This window comes from Cheilinus undulatus, linkage group 12 (assembly GCF_018320785.1).
Source record: "Cheilinus undulatus linkage group 12, ASM1832078v1, whole genome shotgun sequence".
In the NCBI taxonomy this organism is placed as follows: Eukaryota; Metazoa; Chordata; class Actinopteri; order Labriformes; family Labridae; genus Cheilinus; species Cheilinus undulatus.
Window position 1 is genome coordinate 5760452 of NC_054876.1, and position 21592 is coordinate 5782043.

At 43.5% G+C, this 21592-nt stretch overlaps 13 non-coding genes across 13 annotated transcripts; 4 read left to right on the plus strand and 9 right to left on the minus strand.

Moving 5' to 3' along the window:
• Nucleotides 1–244: 244 nt before the first annotated feature.
• trnas-gcu lies at nucleotides 245–326 on the minus strand. The gene has a single exon. It is a non-coding gene; the product is annotated as a tRNA-Ser (tRNA).
• A 4257-nt stretch (nucleotides 327–4583) lies between these two features.
• Nucleotides 4584–4656, plus strand: trnaa-agc. The gene has a single exon. It is a non-coding gene; the product is annotated as a tRNA-Ala (tRNA).
• Nucleotides 4657–5252: 596 nt separating this feature from the next.
• trnas-gcu lies at nucleotides 5253–5334 on the minus strand. The gene has a single exon. It is a non-coding gene; the product is annotated as a tRNA-Ser (tRNA).
• Nucleotides 5335–5440: 106 nt separating this feature from the next.
• Nucleotides 5441–5513, plus strand: trnaa-agc. Its single transcript has one exon. It is a non-coding gene; the product is annotated as a tRNA-Ala (tRNA).
• Nucleotides 5514–6319: 806 nt separating this feature from the next.
• trnaa-agc lies at nucleotides 6320–6392 on the plus strand. Its single transcript has one exon. It is a non-coding gene; the product is annotated as a tRNA-Ala (tRNA).
• A 1410-nt stretch (nucleotides 6393–7802) lies between these two features.
• On the minus strand, nucleotides 7803–7884 carry trnas-gcu. The gene has a single exon. It is a non-coding gene; the product is annotated as a tRNA-Ser (tRNA).
• A 2952-nt stretch (nucleotides 7885–10836) lies between these two features.
• trnas-gcu lies at nucleotides 10837–10918 on the minus strand. Its single transcript has one exon. It is a non-coding gene; the product is annotated as a tRNA-Ser (tRNA).
• Nucleotides 10919–12870: 1952 nt separating this feature from the next.
• On the minus strand, nucleotides 12871–12952 carry trnas-gcu. Its single transcript has one exon. It is a non-coding gene; the product is annotated as a tRNA-Ser (tRNA).
• A 107-nt stretch (nucleotides 12953–13059) lies between these two features.
• On the plus strand, nucleotides 13060–13132 carry trnaa-agc. Its single transcript has one exon. It is a non-coding gene; the product is annotated as a tRNA-Ala (tRNA).
• Nucleotides 13133–13864: 732 nt separating this feature from the next.
• On the minus strand, nucleotides 13865–13946 carry trnas-gcu. The gene has a single exon. It is a non-coding gene; the product is annotated as a tRNA-Ser (tRNA).
• Nucleotides 13947–14855: 909 nt separating this feature from the next.
• Nucleotides 14856–14937, minus strand: trnas-gcu. Its single transcript has one exon. It is a non-coding gene; the product is annotated as a tRNA-Ser (tRNA).
• A 908-nt stretch (nucleotides 14938–15845) lies between these two features.
• Nucleotides 15846–15927, minus strand: trnas-gcu. Its single transcript has one exon. It is a non-coding gene; the product is annotated as a tRNA-Ser (tRNA).
• A 4912-nt stretch (nucleotides 15928–20839) lies between these two features.
• trnas-gcu lies at nucleotides 20840–20921 on the minus strand. Its single transcript has one exon. It is a non-coding gene; the product is annotated as a tRNA-Ser (tRNA).
• Between the last annotated feature and the right edge of the window lie 671 nt (nucleotides 20922–21592).

Here is a 21592-nt window from a genome sequence, read left to right on the forward strand (position 1 = left end):
GCTCGTCTTTTTTTCCGTCATTATTTTGATCACATATTAATATACAAAAATGCCAGCAGGAATCCACATATTATACCTTTAAATATACAGGGAATATTTTGTTTTTAACTTAAGAGAGAAAACCTGACATTTTCTGTCATTTTCATTCATTGTTCTATGTTCACATACACTCTCATTAAATTATTGATTTGGTGACACAATTGTGTTGACATACAAGCATGGCAGAAGAAAGTCTCCAGCAATGCGACGAGGATGGGATTTGAACCCACGCGCGCAGAGCACAATGGATTAGCAGTCCATCACCTTAACCACTCGGTCACCCAGTCTCTGCTTCTGTGTTTTCAGTCATACTTGATGGAGTAATCTTGAGAAGCAAGGAAAATTTTACACATACGGCACTCGACCAATCCCAGGCAGACTAATACACTGGGGAATTAGCTCAAATGGTAGAGCGCTCGCTTAGCATGTGAGAGGTAGAGGGATCAATGCCCTCATTCTCCACAGCACCTTCTTTGCTCTCTTCTGGTGAGGAACCAATAAGTGGGAACGTCAAGCATTCCATGTCCACAATGAATTGACTGTCATTCCAGTCAGCAAGCTTACAAGGGATTCATGTCATCCTGTGAAACAATGGTTCCCTGTTACCATCCCTGCTTTTAGGCTAGGCTTGTCCCACAGTGCTTTCTCTTCATAATCATGGGCCATTTTGTTTCTATCCACTTGGACTTCCGGTGAAGACAGAGACTATGTAGAAGATAACTACCTCACTCAAGTGACATTGATTGCAGAACCTTACGTAAAAAGGCCACCTCATGGTGATGGGCTTAGTCCTGCCAGGCAGCAAATCTAATTCTTGCTGGTGCACAAAGCAGAAGGAACTTTGTTGAGTCTTCCTGCTTGATGGCAGCAAGACACCCAAGGTGGTTGTGGTCAATGAATGTGTTTTTCTGTTGAAATGCAATCATGACAGAAAAAAAGCCTCTTGTCGTGCAATGACAATGGGATTCAAACTCACATGTGCAGAGGACACTGCATTAGCAGTGTCAACCCACTGGAGCCATCTTGTTGGCTTAGCTTCATGGACAATGCAACCTCATGGACATGGGCTCAGTCCTGCAAGGCATGAAATGCAATCCTTTTGGTGAAATGTGAGGGGCACGTTGTTGAGTTTTCCTGCTTGTTGGCAGCAACAGCAGCTGGCTCGAGCACGAGGCAACCATCACACACTCTTGCTTGAATTGAAGACTTCCTGGGCAGCTGTTGTTAATGAAATTGTCATTGTGTTGAAATATAAGCATGGCAGAAGAAGAAAGTGTCCAGCAGTGCGTTGAGGATGGGATTCAAAACCACACATGCAGAGGACAATGGATTAGCAGTCCATCACCTTGACCACTCGATCACCTCGTCTGTGGCTTCAGCATTTCTAGCCACACTTGATGGAGTAATCTTGAGAAGCAGAGAACGTTTAACACACTTGCAGCACTGGACCACTGCGAGGTGGACATCTGCACAGGGGAATTAGCTCAAGTGGTAGAGCGCTTGCTTAGCATGCATGAGGTAGTGGCATCGATACATTCGCTGCATAAAGTACTTCCCTGGATCAGGTGGTGCAGCTGTCAGCTTTGGTGGATTGGGTGGTTGAAGCAGTTCTGGGTGAACTGTTGTTTCAACTGTCCAGTGGGCTCATACAGACACTGGGCAATCCAGTCAGCTGGTTTGATGACCTGCAAGAAATGACTGGGGAGAAAACTCACCCAGTTAATTTCAGGTGACCTCAAATATGACCATGTGGCAGGAGGAGAAGGGAAAGTAAGATGTTGAACCAATTTCAATGGCAGCTGTTGTGGCTGTATTGGCGTTGGTGGGAGTGGCTGTAGTGGCGTTGGTGGGAGTGGCTGTAGTTGTGAATGTTGTACTGGTGATCGTGGTAGTTGCTCCTGTGAAGCACCACACACACTGTTTCCCAGAAGATAGCCTTCTTCAATGTGGAAAAGCAGCCCAACTGCACCACTTACCTGTTTCCCACACAAGTCACAACTCTGCATGGAAGTCAGATAAATGTTACGTGAACTGTTCAACATTAACATCCTCACTACAAAGAGAACATTTTATATTTTGCGAAGTCTGGTGTGCAGGGGTTTCCCTAAGCTGCTCTATGTGGCTGGGTCTGCTGAAGCTCTCCCTGAACTTTAGCTGCTCTATGTGGCTGATGAGCCTATCTACAGAGCAGACTGGGGAAAAATAAAGTTTACTTTTTCTTTAGCATTGTAACAGGTTTTAACTTTGTTACATTTAGTGGTTAGTCAGTAGTAGCAAGGAAGCAAAACAGATGTGAAAACAATGAATTTTCATTTTCAATATGTGAACTGCATATCAGAAAAGTTCACACAATATTTTATGACACTACCAGTCAACAAGAATATCTACATTAAATCAAAAAGATCATTACTTACCCTATGATATCCACTCCTGCAAGGAATTCTTTTACCAAAGATGTCACATTCACAGACTCTCTGGTTGAAAACAGGAGTTAACGGACAAGCGTCAATGCACTGAATGGCAGCTTTCCACCTCTTGGCCCCTGGCTTCTTGCCTGTTGAAAACCGGCACTTGACTTGGGCATACAGGAATAAGATACCTGCCCAGTATTTGTCTGGTTTACCCGTCTTCATCATTTCTAGAACTGTAAGGCACAGTTTGAGACTCAAAGAGCAAAAATAGGTTGTACTTTTCTCAACAGTTAGCATGTACAGGTATATGCAGTTAATTATTTCACTGCAATGCACTCACTGAACATAAAGAACAGCAAAACTTTTTCAACCACTATTGCTCTGCAGTGCACCCTCTACAAAAACATAACTGAAAATGTACCATTGATCTGCAGAAGTTGGCTGTATAAATGTCTGGTGTGCACTACCAACATGGACTTCAGCTCTGCACAGTTACAACATACAGAAAGTGGAATAATGAGAATTAATTGTATGATTACAGTATGAATAGAATACAATTGAAGAGATTTAATATGTCAACATTCTGAAATTTGGAAGAGGTTTTTAATTTCAAATTACTACTGAAGACCAGAGAGAGACAAATTCACACCAAGACAATTGAGTTATAAAATGATACATGCTAGCATAGACTGCCAGATGTTTGTTTTTTAATTTATATAAATGATGGAATGATAATTTAACAAAATGTAAGTTCGTAAACTTAAAATAAGCGGGAATGTAAACACACCTGACAACAAACTCAACTACGGATGGTTCACGTTAGAAATATGCTCAAGCTACAAACTATATTAACATAGAAATACCAAGTGCAGCTATTGAAATGCAAGGAAATACATAAACTTGATGTTTTACCACTGAAACATACCTTTTATTTGATCCTGAAGGACTCGCTAAGTGCTAGGAATTTGTTTGTAATTGTTAGGAACTGCCAAAGTGGGCCAGTCGCTGGCAGGTAAAGCCACCTCGTCTATGGCTTCAGTGTAGCCAAAGTCAAAAAACAAGAACAAAGTCTTCAGCAGTGCAACAAAGATAGGATTCGAACCCACGCGTGCAGAGCAAAATAGATTAGAAGTCCATAACCTTGACAACAAGGTCACCTCGTCTATGGCCTCAGTGTTTTTAGCCACACTTGATGGAGTAACCTTGAGAAGCAGAGAAAGTTTAACACATTTGTGGGCCTGGATACTGCAAGGTGGGCCATTACGCAGGGGAATTAGCTCAAATGGTAGAGCGCTCGCTTCGCATGCGAGAGGTAGCGGGATCAATGCCTGCATTCTCCACAACACCTTCTTTGCTCTCCAATCCAATTAGTCCAATGAGTGGACAAATGTCATGTCCACAACAAAATGACCTTAATTCCAGTCAGCAAGCTTATGATGGATTCATGTCATCCTGTGAAACAATGCTTCCCCGTTACCCTCCCTGTTTTTAGGCTAGGGTTTTCCCACAGTGCTTTCTCCTTATAATCATGGACCATTTTGTTTCTATCCACTTGGGCTTCCATTGAAGACAGAGCGACTTAGTAGTTATCAAGGACCACACTCAAGCAACATAGACTGCAGAGCTTATGTAAAAGGCCACCTCATGGGGTTGGGCTCAGTCCTTCCAGGCAGAAAATCCAATTCTTGCTGGTGCACAAAACAGGAGGACCTTTGTTGAGTCTTCCTGGGGGGCATGGGCTCAGTCCTGCAAGGCATCAAATGCAATCTTTCTGGTGGATTGTGAGGAGCATTTTGTTGAGTTGTCCTGCTTGTTGGCAGCATCAGCAGCTGGCACATTGGTTTGAAGTTGAGAAAGAGGCAGCCATCTCTCACTCTTGCTTGATGAAAGTCTTGCAGGGCAGCTGGTGTTAAGGGAGTTGTCATTGTGTTGAAATACAAGCATGGCAGAACAAAGTCTCCAGAAGTGCGATGGGGATGGGATTCAAACCCACGCGTGGATTAGCAGTCCATCACTTTAACCACTCGGTCACCTCGTCTATGCCTTCAGCATTTTTTAGCCACACTTGATGGAGTAATCTTGAGAAGGAGAAATTGCTTAACTCATTTGGGGGCCTTGGTGGACATTCACACAGGGGAATTAGCTCAAATGGTAGAGCGCTCGCTTAGCATGCGAGAGGTAGAGGGATCGATGCCCTCATTCTCCAGAACTCCTTCCTTGCTCTTTTCTGGTGATGAAACAATGAGTGGGAAGGTGAAGCATTCCATGTCCACAATGAAATGACTTTCATGCCAGTCAATAAGCTTATGAGGGATTCATGTCATCCTGTCAAACAATGGTTCCCTGTTACCCTCCCTGCTTTAAGGGTAGGCTTTTCTCACAGTGCTATCACTTCATAATCATGGACCATTTTCTTTCTATCCACTTGGGTTTCCATTGAAGACAGAGAAAGACTGCGTAGATATCAAGGATAGCAAGATAGCAAGACACACAAGGTGGCTGTTGTCAATGAATGTGTTTTTCAGTTGTCATGCAATTTTGGCAGAGAAAAGCCTCTCATAGTGCCATGACAATGGGATTCAAACTCACATGTGCAGAGGACGATGCATTAGCAGTGTCAACCCACTGGGGCCATCTTGTTTGCTTAGCTTCATGGACAATGCAACCTCACATTGGTTTGAAGTTGAGCAAGATGCAGCCATCACACACTGTTGCTTGATGAAAGACTTGCAGGGTGCTGGTGTTAATGGAGTTATCATTGTGTAGAAATACAAGCATGGCAGAACAAAGCCTCCAGAAGTGCAACGAGGATGGGATTCAAACCCACGCGTGCAGAGCACAATGGATTAGCAGTCCATCACCTTAACCACTCGGTCACCTCGTCTGTGCCTTCGGGATTTTTTAGCCACATTTGATGGAGTAATCTTGGGAAGCAGAGAAAGTTTAACACATTTGCGGGCCTGGCCCACTGCAAGGTGGTCTGTTTCACAGGGGAATTAGCTCAAATGGTAGAGCGCTCGCTTAGCATGCGAGAGGTAGAGGGATCGATGCCCTCATTCTCCAGAACTCCTTCCTTGCTCTTTTCTGGTGATGAAACAATGAGTGGGAAGGTGAAGCATTCCATGTCCACAATGAAATGACTTTCAGTCCAGTCAGCAAGCTTATGAGGGATTCATGTCATCCTGTGAAACAATGCTTCCATGTTGCCTCCCTGCTTTTAGGCTAGGCTTTTCCCACAGTGCTATCACTTCATAATCATGGACCATTTTCTTTCTATCCACTTGGGCTTCCAATGAAGACAGAGAAAGACTGCGTAGATATCAAGGACCACACTCAAGCAATGTAGACTGCAGAGCATTATGTTAAAGGCCACAAGGTGGCTGTTGTCAATGAATGTGTTTTTCAGTTGTCATGCAATTTTGGCAGAGAAAAGCCTCTCATAGTGCCATGACAATGGGATTCAAACTCACATGTGCAGAGGACGATGCATTAGCAGTGTCAACCCACTGGGGCCATCTTGTTTGCTTAGCTTCATGGACAATGCAACCTCACATTGGTTTGAAGTTGAGCAAGATGCAGCCATCACACACTGTTGCTTGATGAAAGACTTGCAGGGTGCTGGTGTTAATGGAGTTATTATTGTGTTGAAATACAAGCATGGCAGAACGAAGTCTCCAGAAGTGGACAAGGATGGGATTCAAACACACGCATGCAGAGCACAATGGATTAGCAGTCCATCACTTTAACCACTCGGTCACCTTGTCTATGCCTTCAGCATTTTTTAGCCACACTTGATGGAGTAATCTTGAGAAGCAGGAAAGTTTAACACATTTGCGGGCCTGGCCCACTGCAAGGTGGTCTGTTTCACAGGGGAATTAGCTCAAATGGTAGAGCGCTCGCTTAGCATGCGAGAGGTAGAGGGATCGATGCCCTCATTCTCCAGAACTCCTTCCTTGCTCTTTTCTGGTGATGAAACAATGAGTGGGAAGGTGAAGCATTCCATGTCCACAATGAAATGACTTTCAGTCCAGTCAGCAAGCTTATGAGGGATTCATGTCATCCTGTGAAACAATGCTTCCATGTTGCCTCCCTGCTTTTAGGCTAGGCTTTTCCCACAGTGCTATCACTTCATAATCATGGACCATTTTCTTTCTATCCACTTGGGTTTCCATTGAAGACAGAGAAAGACTGCGTAGATATCAAGGACCACACTCAAGCAATGTAGACTGCAGATCATTATGTAAAAGGCCACCTCATGGTGATGGGCTCAGTCCTTCCAGGCAGATAATGCAATTCTTGATGGTGCACCAAACAGAAGGAACTTTGTTGAGTCTTCCTGCTTGTTTGTAGCAAGACACACAAGGTGGCTGTTGTCAATGAATGTGTTTTTCAGTTGTCATGCAATTTTGGCAGAGAAAAGATGCAACCTCATGGACATGGGCTCAGTCCTGCCAGGCAGAAAATGCAACCCTTCTGATGGATTGTGAGAAGCATTTTGTTGAGTCGTCCTCCTTGTTGGCAGCTTCAGCAGCTGGCACATTGGTTTGAAGTTAAGCAAGATGCAGCTATCACACACTGTTGCTTGATGAAAGACTTGCAGGGCAGCTGTTGTTAATGGAGTTGTCATTGTGTTGAAATACAAGCATGGCAGAACGAAGTCTCCAGAAGTGGACAAGGATGGGATTCAAACACACGCATGCAGAGCACAATGGATTAGCAGTCCATCACTTTAACCACTCGGTCACCTCGTCTATGCCTTCAGCATTTTTTAGCCACACTTGATGGAGTAATCTTGAGAAGCAGAGAAAGTTTAACACATTTGCGGGCCTGGCCCACTGCAAGGTGGTCTGTTGCACAGGGGAATTAGCTCAAATGGTAGAATGCTCGCTTAGCATGCATGAGGTAGAGGGATCGATGCCCTCATTTTCCACAACTCCTTCTTTGCTCTCTTCTGATGAGGAAACAATGAGTGGAAAGGTGAGACATGTCATGTCCACAATGAAATGACCTTAATTCCAGTCAGCGAGCTTATGAGGGATTCATGTCATCCTGTGAAACAATGCTTCCCTGTTACCCTCCTTCCTTTTAGGCTAGGCTTTTCCCACAGTGCTTACTCTTCATAATCGTTGACCATTTTCTTTCTATCCACTTGGGCTTCCATTGAAGACAGAACGACTTAGTAGTTATCAAGGACCACACTCAAGCAACATAGACTGCAGAGCTTATGTAAAAGGCCACCTCATGGGGTTGGGCTCAGTCCTTCCAGGCAGAAAGTCCAATTCTTGCTGGTACACCAAACAGGAGGACCTTTGTTCCATCTTCCTGCTTGTTGACAGCAAGACACCCAACATGTGACGAGGATGGGATTCAAACCCACACATGCAGAGCACAATGGATTAGCAGTCCATCACCTTAACCACTCGGTCACCTCGTCTGTGCCTTCAGGATTTTTTAGCCACATTTGATGGAGCCATCTTGAGAAGCAGGAAAAATTGCGGGCCTGGCCCACTGCAAGGTGGCCTGTTGCATAGGGGAATTAGCTCAAATGGTAGCGTGCTCACTTGGCATGCGAGAGGTAGAGGGATCGATGCCCTCATTCTCCACAACTCATTCCTTGTCCTCTTTTGTTGAGGAAACAATGAGTGGAAAGGTGAGAAATTTCATGTCCACAATGAAGTGACTTTCATGCTAGTCAAAAAGCTTATGAGGGATTCATGTCATCCTGAGAAACAATGTTTCCCTGTTACCCTCCCTGCTTTTAGACTAGGCGTTTCCCGAGGTGCTTTCTCTTCATAATCATGGACCATGTTGCTTCTATCCACTTGGGCTTCCATTGAAGACAGAGAAAGGCTGCGTAGATATCAAGGACCACACTCAAGCAAGATGGACTGAAGAGCTTTACGTAAAAGACCACCTCATGGTGATGGGCTCAGTCCTTCCAGGCAGCAAATCCAATTCTTGCCGGTGCACCAAACAGAAGGAACTTTGTTGAGTCTTCCTGCTTGTTGGCAGCAAGACACCCAAGGTGGCTGTTGTCAGTCAATGAATGTGTTTTTCAGTTGTCATGCAATTTTGGCAGAGAAAAGCCTCTTGTAGTGCCATGACAATGGGATTCAAACTTACACGTGCAGAGGACAATGCATTAGCAGTGTCAACCCACTGGAGCCATCTTGTTTGCTTAGCTTCATGGACATTGCAAACTCATGGACATGGGGTGCACCTCACTTCTCTTTTTATAAGGCATGAGTCTTTGGCTTTAGTCTTTGTCCTGCCCACCAAAGACTCATGGAGAGACCGAGGAATCAATGCGGAGAACTGACGCCATAAGACCGACTATTAACGGTCCATGGGACGTCCTTACCTCTGCATCGTCACTTGAAGTGACGTCAGTTTATGATGACGGTGCTGGCTGATCATCAATCAGCTGATCATCAATCAGCTGTCAGCAGGCAGAAACAGCTGATTGTGTCTCCATAAATTAACAGATGTCGGCATTTACAGGGATCAGAAAACCCCTGCATGAAGAGAAACCTGCAGTAAACATCAGAAGATTTAAAAGGCTCATGAACTGATGGGCTGGGATTTTAAAATGTGTTTGAAATAAGCATTTACAGTGAAATATTGAGAATATATTTCATAAAATCAATGATAAAGAATGATCAGTGTAGAATTTATATTTGATCAGTTTTCTGATTCACCTTCAAACATCAAACATGTTAAAAGCTCATAAAATCAACAGAATAAGATATAAATCCTTCCTTTCCCCCCAAACACGACATCATTTAGAAGATTTTTTTCTACATTCGGTCCATCATAACCCTGAATTAAGACAACAGATAGTGGTAGAAAATTATTAAATTATTCTGTCCAGCTGATTTAGACCAATTTTAGCCCAATAATAGTCGTTAAAAGTACGACCATACAGCAACGTCTTTACAGAGACGTCTTTACAATGACATGAAAATTACAGCTTTTTACCTTTCACTTTTCTATTAAATCTAGACATTGTTAAGACAGAGAGGAGACGTTTTTAACGTCATTGCAACTATTTTTTGATATCAAAAAACATGCGGGCTCTTTCTACCTGCAAACGCTATATTACCAAATTATTAATTATCATAATTATTCAGTGTGAAGGTTGATCAAACCTGACTCTATCAGACTGATAGAAACTTTATTAATACCGCTATGATTTAAACGTGTTTCTTCTTAAAATCAGACAGACTGCTGCTGTCTGATTTAATTCTCTTCATAATCTAATAAACAGAAATTACTAAATAGACTATAACACTTAGCAAAAAATATTGGTAAAGACGTTAAAAAACGCGTCCACTCTGTCTAAACAACGTCTAGATTTAACAGAAAAGTAAATGGTGAAATGCAGTAAATTTTAGGTCGTTGAAAAGACGTCTCTATAAAGACGTCGCTGTAATGTTGTCATTTTTTAACGACTATTATTGTTCTAAAATTGGACTAAATTAGACGGACTAAACATGGCTCCCTTTCCTACGACTATCTTTTGACTAAATTAAGGCTATGATGGACTGAATGTAGAAAAAAATCCTCTAAATTTTGTCGGTGTTTGGTGGAAAAAGGAAGATTTATATCTGAATCTTTAGATTTTATGAGCTTTTAACATGTTTGATGTTTGAAGGTGAATCAGAAAACTAATCAGATATTAAACTCCAGTGATTCACTCTTTATTATTGATTTTATTATCTATTCTCAATATTTCACTGTAAATGCTTATTTCAAACACGTATTTTAAATCCCAGCCCATCAGTTATTGAGCCATTTAAACTTCTGATGTTTATATTCTGTTTATGGTCTGTTACAAACTCCGTTTCTCCTCCATCATTTATCTCTGCTGCTGCTGTAAAGTTTCACTGACATCCTCTGTGTAGCAGCGTCCAATCAGAGAGAGATATCCAATAAGGGGGCGTGCCTCTGAGTAAAAAGAGTTCCGGGAAGCCTGCTCTGATGTGTCTTTGCTCATCTGTCTTCAAATCTCAGTCCTCGGTCTCATGGCTTGAGTCTTAAAACCCTGTAAGGGCTTTGGCACAGCTGTCAAGATGGCGGATCGGAAACTACTTCCGGTTCGAGCGAAACCGTAGGATCTGAGACCGATCTATAAGTGACTTGAGATCCGGCCATTGGCTCAGTCCTGCCAGGCAGAAAATGCAATCCTTCTGGTGGATTGTGAGGAGCATTTTGTTGAGATGTCCTGCTTGTTGGCAGCATCAGCAGCTGGCAGATTGGTTTGAAGTTGAGCAAGATGCAGCCATCATACACTGTTGCTTGACGAAAGACTTGCAGGGCAGCTGGTGTTAATGGAGTTGTTATTGTGTTAAAATACAAGCATGGCAGGACCAAGTCTCCAGAAGTGCGACGAGGATGGGATTCGAACCCACGCGTGCTGAGCACAATGGATTAGCAGTCCATCACCTTAACCACTCGGTCACCTCGTCTATGCCATTCCATTTTCACTAGAGCCAATCATCGGGCAGATAGCTACTGATGTCATCCATTTTTGATACCGACGTCATCCATTTTTGAGCCGGACAGTGAATGGCGTTGCCAGAGGACTGGATGGGTGCAGCATGGAAAATCTATCAGCTGTAACTTTGAATGAACAATGTTTGGACGGTTTACATACTCTACAAATAAAGGAGAACTAAATAAAGGAGAAACAATCACAGATTAAACAAGGTAAGACACATAATATTACATTATATAACATTAATATCTTACCGGTTAATGCCTGCAGAACAAGCTAATACCGATGCTAATCTAATGAATGGGCCGTAGACGGCAGGAGTTAGCCTTGTTTACCTGCCTAGCAAATCGCTCATGTGATATAACATTAAATGACATGATATTAATATGTGTTTGATTCATCAATTATTAAATTGACCTTTTAAAAAAGGATCCCATGTCAACGAACTACCAATCCATTTAATACTTGTACAGTGTAATGACAGTAACCTGCATATCGTGCGTTATGCTCATAGGTTATGCTACTTAGATAAACAAGTGTTATTGTCATGCAAGAGTTTTATTTTATCAGCGAGTCAGACTTTACTTTTGAAGAAGCACTATTAAAATTAATTGTTCATTTTAAACACTCAATTGCAATTAAAATGTGTGAACAGATGATCCTCCTGTATGGGTTTATTACCTTTGTGAGGCTTGACAACGTATTAACTACAGCTATTTAAGCTGTGTGTGTGTGTTGTTGTCGAAGTTTTTGTTGTTGTTTTGCAAAAAGCTGAAAATAATGACAGTTTAAACGGAGTGGGGATTTAGCCTAATTGTGGAAAATGATGTCCTTCCAGTATCAGTCACAATGCTGATCAAACTAACAGCTAAAATGACCACTGCTGAATCAATCTTTGCAGTCTTTTTCCCTTTTTTTTTTTTTTTTTTTTTTTTGCTTAAGGTTTTGCCTCTGGTCTTTTATATTTAATTTTTTTTTTTTAATCCTAATTTGTTGTTTGATGTTTTTTATTCATTTATTTTTGGTTACCTGACATTTTTTTAAATCTGAGATTCAAAGAACTGTGTTTTCTCTGTACCTTTTCCCCAGTTAACAAGTTTCCTTTTTCTTTTCTGTGGAATGTGAACTATCTTTAATCCAATCTTTGTTACAACTTAAAAAAAATGTTTTCTCTGCATTTTCATTCATGGTAACATGTCTTTTTTTACAGCAACTGTCCAGCACTGCCACTGCCACCATCACCACTACAACCTCTCCTACCATCACCTCTGTCTCCTCCATGAGCCCCAGCCATGGACCTCCCAGCCCTGCTTCATCCGTTGTGAGGACTCAGCCCTGAGCAGCCCCCTGCTATGTCCTCTCTGAGATCTCCATCCTCAGCAGTCCCAGCCCTGCTACGTCCTCTCTGAGATCTCCATCCTCAGCAGTCCCAGCCCTGCTACGTCCCTCTGAGATCTCCATCTTCAGCAGTCCTTAACCTTCTATGTCCTCTGTTAGGACGTCATCAACAGGAGCTCCTATCCCTGCTGTGACTGGCACACCTACTCCAGCAGAGGCTGGCCAATCACCTAGCTCTGTCTGTGGACACTTCCTCTGCTGCTGTAAGTTTTACTAGACAGTGAAGTTAAAATTGTTGTCAGTTTTTTCCTCTCCTGTCTCAGGTTTGTTGAAACAAACAACAACCTCATGGACATGTGCTTAGTCCTGCAAGGAATCAAATGCAATCCTGCTGGTGGATTGTGAGAAGCATTTTGTTGAGTCTTCCTCCTTGTTGGCAGCATCAGCAGCTGGCACATTGGTTTGAAGTTGAGCAAGATGCAGGCGTCACACACTGTTGCTTGATGAAAGACTTGCAGGTCAGTTGTTAATGGAGTTGTCATTGTGTTGAAGTACAAGCATGGCAGAACAAAGCCTCCAGAAGTGCGACGAGGATGGGATTCGAACCAACGCCTGCAGAGCACAATGGATTAGCAGTCCATCACCTTAACCACTTGGTCACCTCGTCTGTGCCTTCTGGATTTTTTTAGTCACACTTGATAGAGTAATCTTGGGAAGCAGAGAAAGTTTAACACATTTGCGGGCCTGGCCCACTGCAAGGTGGATTATTGCACAGGGGAATTAGCTCAAATGGTAGAGCGCTCGCTTAGCATGCGAGAGGTAGAGGGATCGATGCCCTCATTCTCCAGAACTCCTTCCTTGCTCTTTTCTGGTGATGAAACAATGAGTGGGAAGGTGAAGCATTCCATGTCCACAATGAAATGACTTTCAGTCCAGTCAGCAAGCTTATGAGGGATTCATGTCATCCTGTGAAACAATGCTTCCCCATTTGCCTCCCTGCTTTTAGGCTAGGCTTTTCCCACAGTGCTATCACTTCATAATCATGGACAATGTTGCTTCCATCCACTTCTTGGGCTTCAATGAAGACAGAGAAAGACTGCATAGATATCAAGGACCACACTCAAACAACATTAATAGCAGAGCTTTACGTAAAAAGGCCACCTCATGGTGATGGACTCAGTCCTTCCAGTCAGAAAATCCAATTCTTGCTGGTGCACAAAACAGATGGAACTTTGTTGAGTCTTCCTGCTTGTTGGCAGCAAGACACCCAAGGTGGCTGTTGTCAGTGAATGTGTTTTTCTGTTGTCATGCAAGTTTGGCAGAGAAAAGCCTCTCGTAGTGCCATGACAATGGGATTCAAACTCACATGTGCAGAGGACGATGCATTAGCAGTGTCAACCCACTGGGGCCATCTTGTTTGCTTAGCTTCATGGACAATGCAACCTCACATTGGTTTGAAGTTGAGCAAGATGCAGCCATCACACACTGTCGCTTGATGAAAGACTTGCAGGGTGCTGGTGTTAATGGAGTTATTATTGTGTTGAAATACAAGCATGGCAGAACAAAGCCTCCAGAAGTGCGACGAGGATGGGATTCGAACCCACGCGTGCAGAGCACAATGGATTAGCAGTCCATCACTTTAACCACTCGGTCACCTTGTCTATGCCTTCAGCATTTTTTAGCCACACTTGATGGAGTAATCTTGAGAAGCAGGAAAGTTTAGCACATCTGGGGGCCTGGACCACTGTGAGGTGGACATTCACACAGGGGAATTAGCTCAAATGGTAGAATGCTCGCTTAGCATGCATGAGGTAGAGGGATCGATGCCCTCATTCTCCACAACTCCTTCTTTGCTCTCTTCTGGTGATGAAACAATGAGTGGGAAGGTGAAGCATTCCATGTCCACAATGAAATGACTTTCATTCCAGTCAGCAAGCTTATGAGGGAGTCATGTCATTCTGTGAAACAATGCTTCCCCATTTGCCTCCCTGCTTTTAGGCTAGGCTTTTCCCACAGTGCTATCACTTCATAATCATGGACAATGTTGCTTCCATCCACTTGGGCTTCCAATGAAGACAGAGAAAGACTGCATAGATATCAAGGACCACACTCAAACAACATTAATAGCAGAGCTTTACGTAAAAAAGGCCACCTCATGGTGATGGACTCAGTCCTTCCAGTCAGAAAATCCAATTCTTGCTGGTGCACAAAACAGATGGAACTTTGTTGAGTCTTCCTGCTTGTTGGCAGCAAGACACCCAAGGTGGCTGTTGTCAGTGAATGTGTTTTTCTGTTGTCATGCAAGTTTGGCAGAGAAAAGCCTCTCGTAGTGCCATGACAATGGGATTCAAACTTACGTGTGCAGAGGACGATGGATTAGCAGTGTCAACCCACTGGGGCCATCTTGTTTGCTTAGCTTCATGGACAATGCAACCTCATATTGGTTTGAAGTTGAGCAAGATGCAGCCATCACACACTGTCGCTTGATGAAAGACTTGCAGGGTGCTGGTGTTAATGGAGTTATTATTGTGTTGTAATACAAGCATGGCAGAACAAAGCCTCCAGAAGTGCGACGAGGATGGGATTCGAACCCACGCGTGCAGAGCACAATGGATTAGCAGTCCATCACCTTAACCACTCGGTCACCTCGTCTGTGCCTTCGGGATTTTTTAGCCACATTTGATGGAGTAATCTTGGGAAGCAGAGAAAGTTTAACACATTTGCGGGCCTGGCCCACTGCAAGGTGGTCTGTTTCACAGGGGAATTAGCTCAAATGGTAGAGCGCTCGCTTAGCATGTGAGAGGTAGAGGGATCGATGCCCTCATTCTCCAGAACTCCTTCCTTGCTCTTTTCTGGTGATGAAACAATGAGTGGGAAGGTGAAGTTTTCCATGTCCACAATGAAATGACTTTCATTCCAGTCAGCAAGCTTATGAGGGATTCATGTCATCCTGTGAAACAATGCTTCCATGTTGCCTCCCTGCTTTTAGGCTAGGCTTTTCCCACAGTGCTATCACTTCATAATCATGGACCATTTTGTTTCTATCCACTTGGGCTTCCAATGAAGACAGAGAAAGACTGCATAGATATCAAGGACCACACTCAAACAACATTAATAGCAGAGCTTTACGTAAAAAGGCCACCTCATGGTGATGGACTCAGTCCTTCCAGTCAGAAAATCCAATTCTTGCTGGTGCACAAAACAGATGGAACTTTGTTGAGTCTTCCTGCTTGTTGGCAGCAAGACACCCAAGGTGGCTGTTGTCAGTGAATGTGTTTTTCTGTTGTCATGCAAGTTTGGCAGAGAAAAGCCTCTCGTAGTGCCATGACAATGGGATTCAAACTCACATGTGCAGAGGACGATGCATTAGCAGTGTCAACCCACTGGGGCCATCTTGTTTGCTTAGCTTCATGGACAATGCAACCTCACATTGGTTTGAAGTTGAGCAAGATGCAGCCATCACACACTGTTGCTTGATGAAAGACTTGCAGGGTGCTGGTGTTAATGGAGTTATTATTGTGTTGAAATACAAGCATGGCAGAACAAAGCCTCCAGAAGTGCGACGAGGATGGGATTCGAACCCACGCGTGCAGAGCACAATAGATTAGCAGTCCATCACCTTAACCACTTGGTCACCTCGTCTGTGCCTTCGGGATTTTTTAGCCACATTTGATGGAGTAATCTTGGGAAGCAGAGAAAGTTTAACACATTTGCGGGCCTGGCCCACTGCAAGGTGGTCTGTTTCACAGGGGAATTAGCTCAAATGGTAGAGCGCTCGCTTAGCATGTGAGAGGTAGAGGGATCGATGCCCTCATTCTCCAGAACTCCTTCCTTGCTCTTTTCTGGTGATGAAACAATGAGTGGGAAGGTGAAGTTTTCCATGTCCACAATGAAATGACTTTCATTCCAGTCAGCAAGCTTATGAGGGATTCATGTCATCCTGTGAAACAATGCTTCCCCGTTTCCCTCCCTGCTTTTAGGCTAGGCTTTTCCCACAGTGCTATCACTTCATAATCATGGACCATTTTGTTTCTATCCACTTGGGCTTCCAATGAAGACAGAGACTATGTAGAAGATAACTACCTCACTCAAGTGACATTGATTGCAGAACCTTACGTAAAAAGGCCACCTCATGGTGATGGGCTTAGTCCTGCCAGGCAGCAAATCTAATTCTTGCTGGTGCACAAAGCAAAAGGAACTTTGTTGAGTCTTCCTGCTTGATGGCAGCAAGACACCCAAGGTGGTTGTGGTCAATGAATGTGTTTTTCTGTTGAAATGCAATCATGACAGAAAAAAAGCCTCTTGTCGTGCAATGACAATGGGATTCAAACTCACATGTGCAGAGGACACTGCATTAGCAGTGTCAACCCACTGGAGCCATCTTGTTGGCTTAGCTTCATGGACAATGCAACCTCATGGACATGGGCTCAGTCCTGCAAGGCATGAAATGCAATCCTTTTGGTGAAATGTGAGGGGCACGTTGTTGAGTTTTCCTGCTTGTTGGCAGCAACAGCAGCTGGCTCGAGCACGAGGCAACCATCACACACTCTTGCTTGAATTGAAGACTTCCTGGGCAGCTGTTGTTAATGAAATTGTCATTGTGTTGAAATATAAGCATGGCAGAAGAAGAAAGTGTCCAGCAGTGCGTTGAGGATGGGATTCAAAACCACACATGCAGAGGACAATGGATTAGCAGTCCATCACCTTGACCACTCGATCACCTCGTCTGTGGCTTCAGCATAATCTTGAGAAATCTTGAGAAGCAGAGAACGTTTAACACACTTGCAGCACTGGACCACTGCGAGGTGGACATCTGCACAGGGGAATTAGCTCAAGTGGTAGAGCGCTTGCTTAGCATGCATGAGGTAGTGGCATCGATACATTCGCTGCATAAAGTACTTCCCTGGATCAGGTGGTGCAGCTGTCAGCTTTGGTGGATTGGGTGGTTGAAGCAGTTCTGGGTGAACTGTTGTTTCAACTGTCCAGTGGGCTCATACAGACACTGGGCAATCCAGTCAGCTGGTTTGATGACCTGCAAGAAATGACTGGGGAGAAAACTCACCCAGTTAATTTCAGGTGACCTCAAATATGACCATGTGGCAGGAGGAGAAGGGAAAGTAAGATGTTGAACCAATTTCAATGGCAGCTGTTGTGGCTGTATTGGCGTTGGTGGGAGTGGCTGTAGTGGCGTTGGTGGGAGTGGCTGTAGTTGTGAATGTTGTACTGGTGATCGTGGTAGTTGCTCCTGTGAAGCACCACACACACTGTTTCCCAGAAGATAGCCTTCTTCAATGTGGAAAAGCAGCCCAACTGCACCACTTACCTGTTTCCCACACAAGTCACAACTCTGCATGGAAGTCAGATAAATGTTACGTGAACTGTTCAACATTAACATCCTCACTACAAAGAGAACATTTTATATTTTGCGAAGTCTGGTGTGCAGGGGTTTCCCTAAGCTGCTCTATGTGGCTGGGTCTGCTGAAGCTCTCCCTGAACTTTAGCTGCTCTATGTGGCTGATGAGCCTATCTACAGAGCAGACTGGGGAAAAATAAAGTTTACTTTTTCTTTAGCATTGTAACAGGTTTTAACTTTGTTACATTTAGTGGTTAGTGCGAGTAGCAAGGAAGCAAAACAGATGTGAAAACAATGAATTTTCATTTTCAATATGTGAACTGCATATCAGAAAAGTTCACACAATATTTTATGACACTACCAGTCAACAAGAATATCTACATTAAATCAAAAAGATCATTACTTACCCTATGATATCCACTCCTGCAAGGAATTCTTTTACCAAAGATGTCACATTCACAGACTCTCTGGTTGAAAACAGGAGTTAACGGACAAGCGTCAATGCACTGAATGGCAGCTTTCCACCTCTTGGCCCCTGGCTTCTTGCCTGTTGAAAACCGGCACTTGACTTGGGCATACAGGAATAAGATACCTGCCCAGTATTTGTCTGGTTTACCCGTCTTCATCATTTCTAGAACTGTAAGGCACAGTTTGAGACTCAAAGAGCAAAAATAGGTTGTACTTTTCTCAACAGTTAGCATGTACAGGTATATGCAGTTAATTATTTCACTGCAATGCACTCACTGAACATAAAGAACAGCAAAACTTTTTCAACCACTATTGCTCTGCAGTGCACCCTCTACAAAAACATAACTGAAAATGTACCATTGATCTGCAGAAGTTGGCTGTATAAATGTCTGGTGTGCACTACCAACATGGACTTCAGCTCTGCACAGTTACAACATACAGAAAGTGGAATAATGAGAATTAATTGTATGATTACAGTATGAATAGAATACAATTGAAGAGATTTAATATGTCAACATTCTGAAATTTGGAAGAGGTTTTTAATTTCAAATTACTACTGAAGACCAGAGAGAGACAAATTCACACCAAGACAATTGAGTTATAAAATGATACATGCTAGCATAGACTGCCAGATGTTTGTTTTTTAATTTATATAAATGATGGAATGATAATTTAACAAAATGTAAGTTCGTAAACTTAAAATAAGCGGGAATGTAAACACACCTGACAACAAACTCAACTACGGATGGTTCACGTTAGAAATATGCTCAAGCTACAAACTATATTAACATAGAAATACCAAGTGCAGCTATTGAAATGCAAGGAAATACATAAACTTGATGTTTTACCACTGAAACATACCTTTTATTTGATCCTGAAGGACTCGCTAAGTGCTAGGAATTTGTTTGTAATTGTTAGGAACTGCCAAAGTGGGCCAGTCGCTGGCAGGTAAAGCCACCTCGTCTATGGCTTCAGTGTAGCCAAAGTCAAAAAACAAGAACAAAGTCTTCAGCAGTGCAACAAAGATAGGATTCGAACCCACGCGTGCAGAGCAAAATAGATTAGAAGTCCATAACCTTGACAACAAGGTCACCTCGTCTATGGCCTCAGTGTTTTTAGCCACACTTGATGGAGTAACCTTGAGAAGCAGAGAAAGTTTAACACATTTGTGGGCCTGGATACTGCAAGGTGGGCCATTACGCAGGGGAATTAGCTCAAATGGTAGAGCTCGCTAGCATGCGAGAGGTAGCGGGATCAATGCCTGCATTCTCCACAACACCTTCTTTGCTCTCCAATCCAATTAGTCCAATGAGTGGACAAATGTCATGTCCACAACAAAATGACCTTAATTCCAGTCAGCAAGCTTATGATGGATTCATGTCATCCTGTGAAACAATGCTTCCCCGTTACCCTCCCTGTTTTTAGGCTAGGGTTTTCCCACAGTGCTTTCTCCTTATAATCATGGACCATTTTGTTTCTATCCACTTGGGCTTCCATTGAAGACAGAGCGACTTAGTAGTTATCAAGGACCACACTCAAGCAACATAGACTGCAGAGCTTATGTAAAAGGCCACCTCATGGGGTTGGGCTCAGTCCTTCCAGGCAGAAAATCCAATTCTTGCTGGTGCACAAAACAGGAGGACCTTTGTTGAGTCTTCCTGGGGGGCATGGGCTCAGTCCTGCAAGGCATCAAATGCAATCTTTCTGGTGGATTGTGAGGAGCATTTTGTTGAGTTGTCCTGCTTGTTGGCAGCATCAGCAGCTGGCACATTGGTTTGAAGTTGAGAAAGAGGCAGCCATCTCTCACTCTTGCTTGATGAAAGTCTTGCAGGGCAGCTGGTGTTAAGGGAGTTGTCATTGTGTTGAAATACAAGCATGGCAGAACAAAGTCTCCAGAAGTGCGATGGGGATGGGATTCAAACCCACGCGTGGATTAGCAGTCCATCACTTTAACCACTCGGTCACCTCGTCTATGCCTTCAGCATTTTTTAGCCACACTTGATGGAGTAATCTTGAGAAGGAGAAATTGCTTAACTCATTTGGGGGCCTTGGTGGACATTCACACAGGGGAATTAGCTCAAATGGTAGAGCGCTTGCTTAGCATGCGAGAGGTAGAGGGATCGATGCCCTCATTCTCCACAGCTCTTTCCTTGCTCTTTTCTGGTGATGAAACAATGAGTGGGAAAGTGAACCATTCCATGTCCACAATGAAATGACTTTCATGCCAGTCAATAAGCTTATGAGGGATTCATGTCATCCTGTCAAACAATGGTTCCCTGTTACCCTCCCTGCTTTAAGGGTAGGCTTTTCTCACAGTGCTATCACTTCATAATCATGGACCATTTTCTTTCTATCCACTTGGGTTTCCATTGAAGACAGAGAAAGACTGCGTAGATATCAAGGATAGCAAGATAGCAAGACACACAAGGTGGCTGTTGTCAATGAATGTGTTTTTCAGTTGTCATGCAATTTTGGCAGAGAAAAGCCTCTCATAGTGCCATGACAATGGGATTCAAACTCACATGTGCAGAGGACGATGCATTAGCAGTGTCAACCCACTGGGGCCATCTTGTTTGCTTAGCTTCATGGACAATGCAACCTCACATTGGTTTGAAGTTGAGCAAGATGCAGCCATCACACACTGTTGCTTGATGAAAGACTTGCAGGTCAGTTGTTAATGGAGTTGTCATTGTGTTGAAATACAAGCATGGCAGAACAAAGCCTCCAGAAGTGCGACGAGGATGGGATTCGAACCCACGCGTGCAGAGCACAATGGATTAGCAGTCCATCACCTTAACCACTTGGTCACCTCGTCTGTGCCTTCGGGATTTTTTAGTCACACTTGATAGAGTAATCTTGGGAAGCAGAGAAAGTTTAACACATTTGTGGGCCTGGACCACTATGACGTGGACTGTTGCAAAGGGGAATTAGCTCAAATGGTAGAGCGCCTGCTTAGCATGCAAGAGGTACAGGGATCGATATCCTCATTCTTCAGAACTCCTTCCTTGCTCTTTTCTGGTGATGAAACAATGAGTGGGAAGGTGACGCATTCCATGTCCACAATGAAATGACTTTCATTCCAGTCAGCAAGCTTATGAGGGATTCATGTCATCCTGTGAAACAATGCTTCCATGTTGCCTCCCTGCTTTTAGGCTAGGCTTTTCCCACAGTGCTATCACTTCATAATCATGGACCATTTTGTTTCTATCCACTTGGGCTTCCAATGAAGACAGAGAAAGACTGCATAGATATCAAGGACCACACTCAAGCAACATAGACTGCAGAGCATTATGTTAAAGGCCACCTCATGGTGATGGGCTCAGTCCTTCCAGGCAGAAAATCCCATTTTTGCTGGTGCACCAAACAGATGGAACTTTGTTGAGTCTTCCTGCTTGTTTGTAGCAAGACACCCAAGGTGGCTGTTGTCAATGAATGTGTTTTTCAGTTGTCATGCAATTTTGGCAGAGAAAAGCCTCTCGTAGTGCC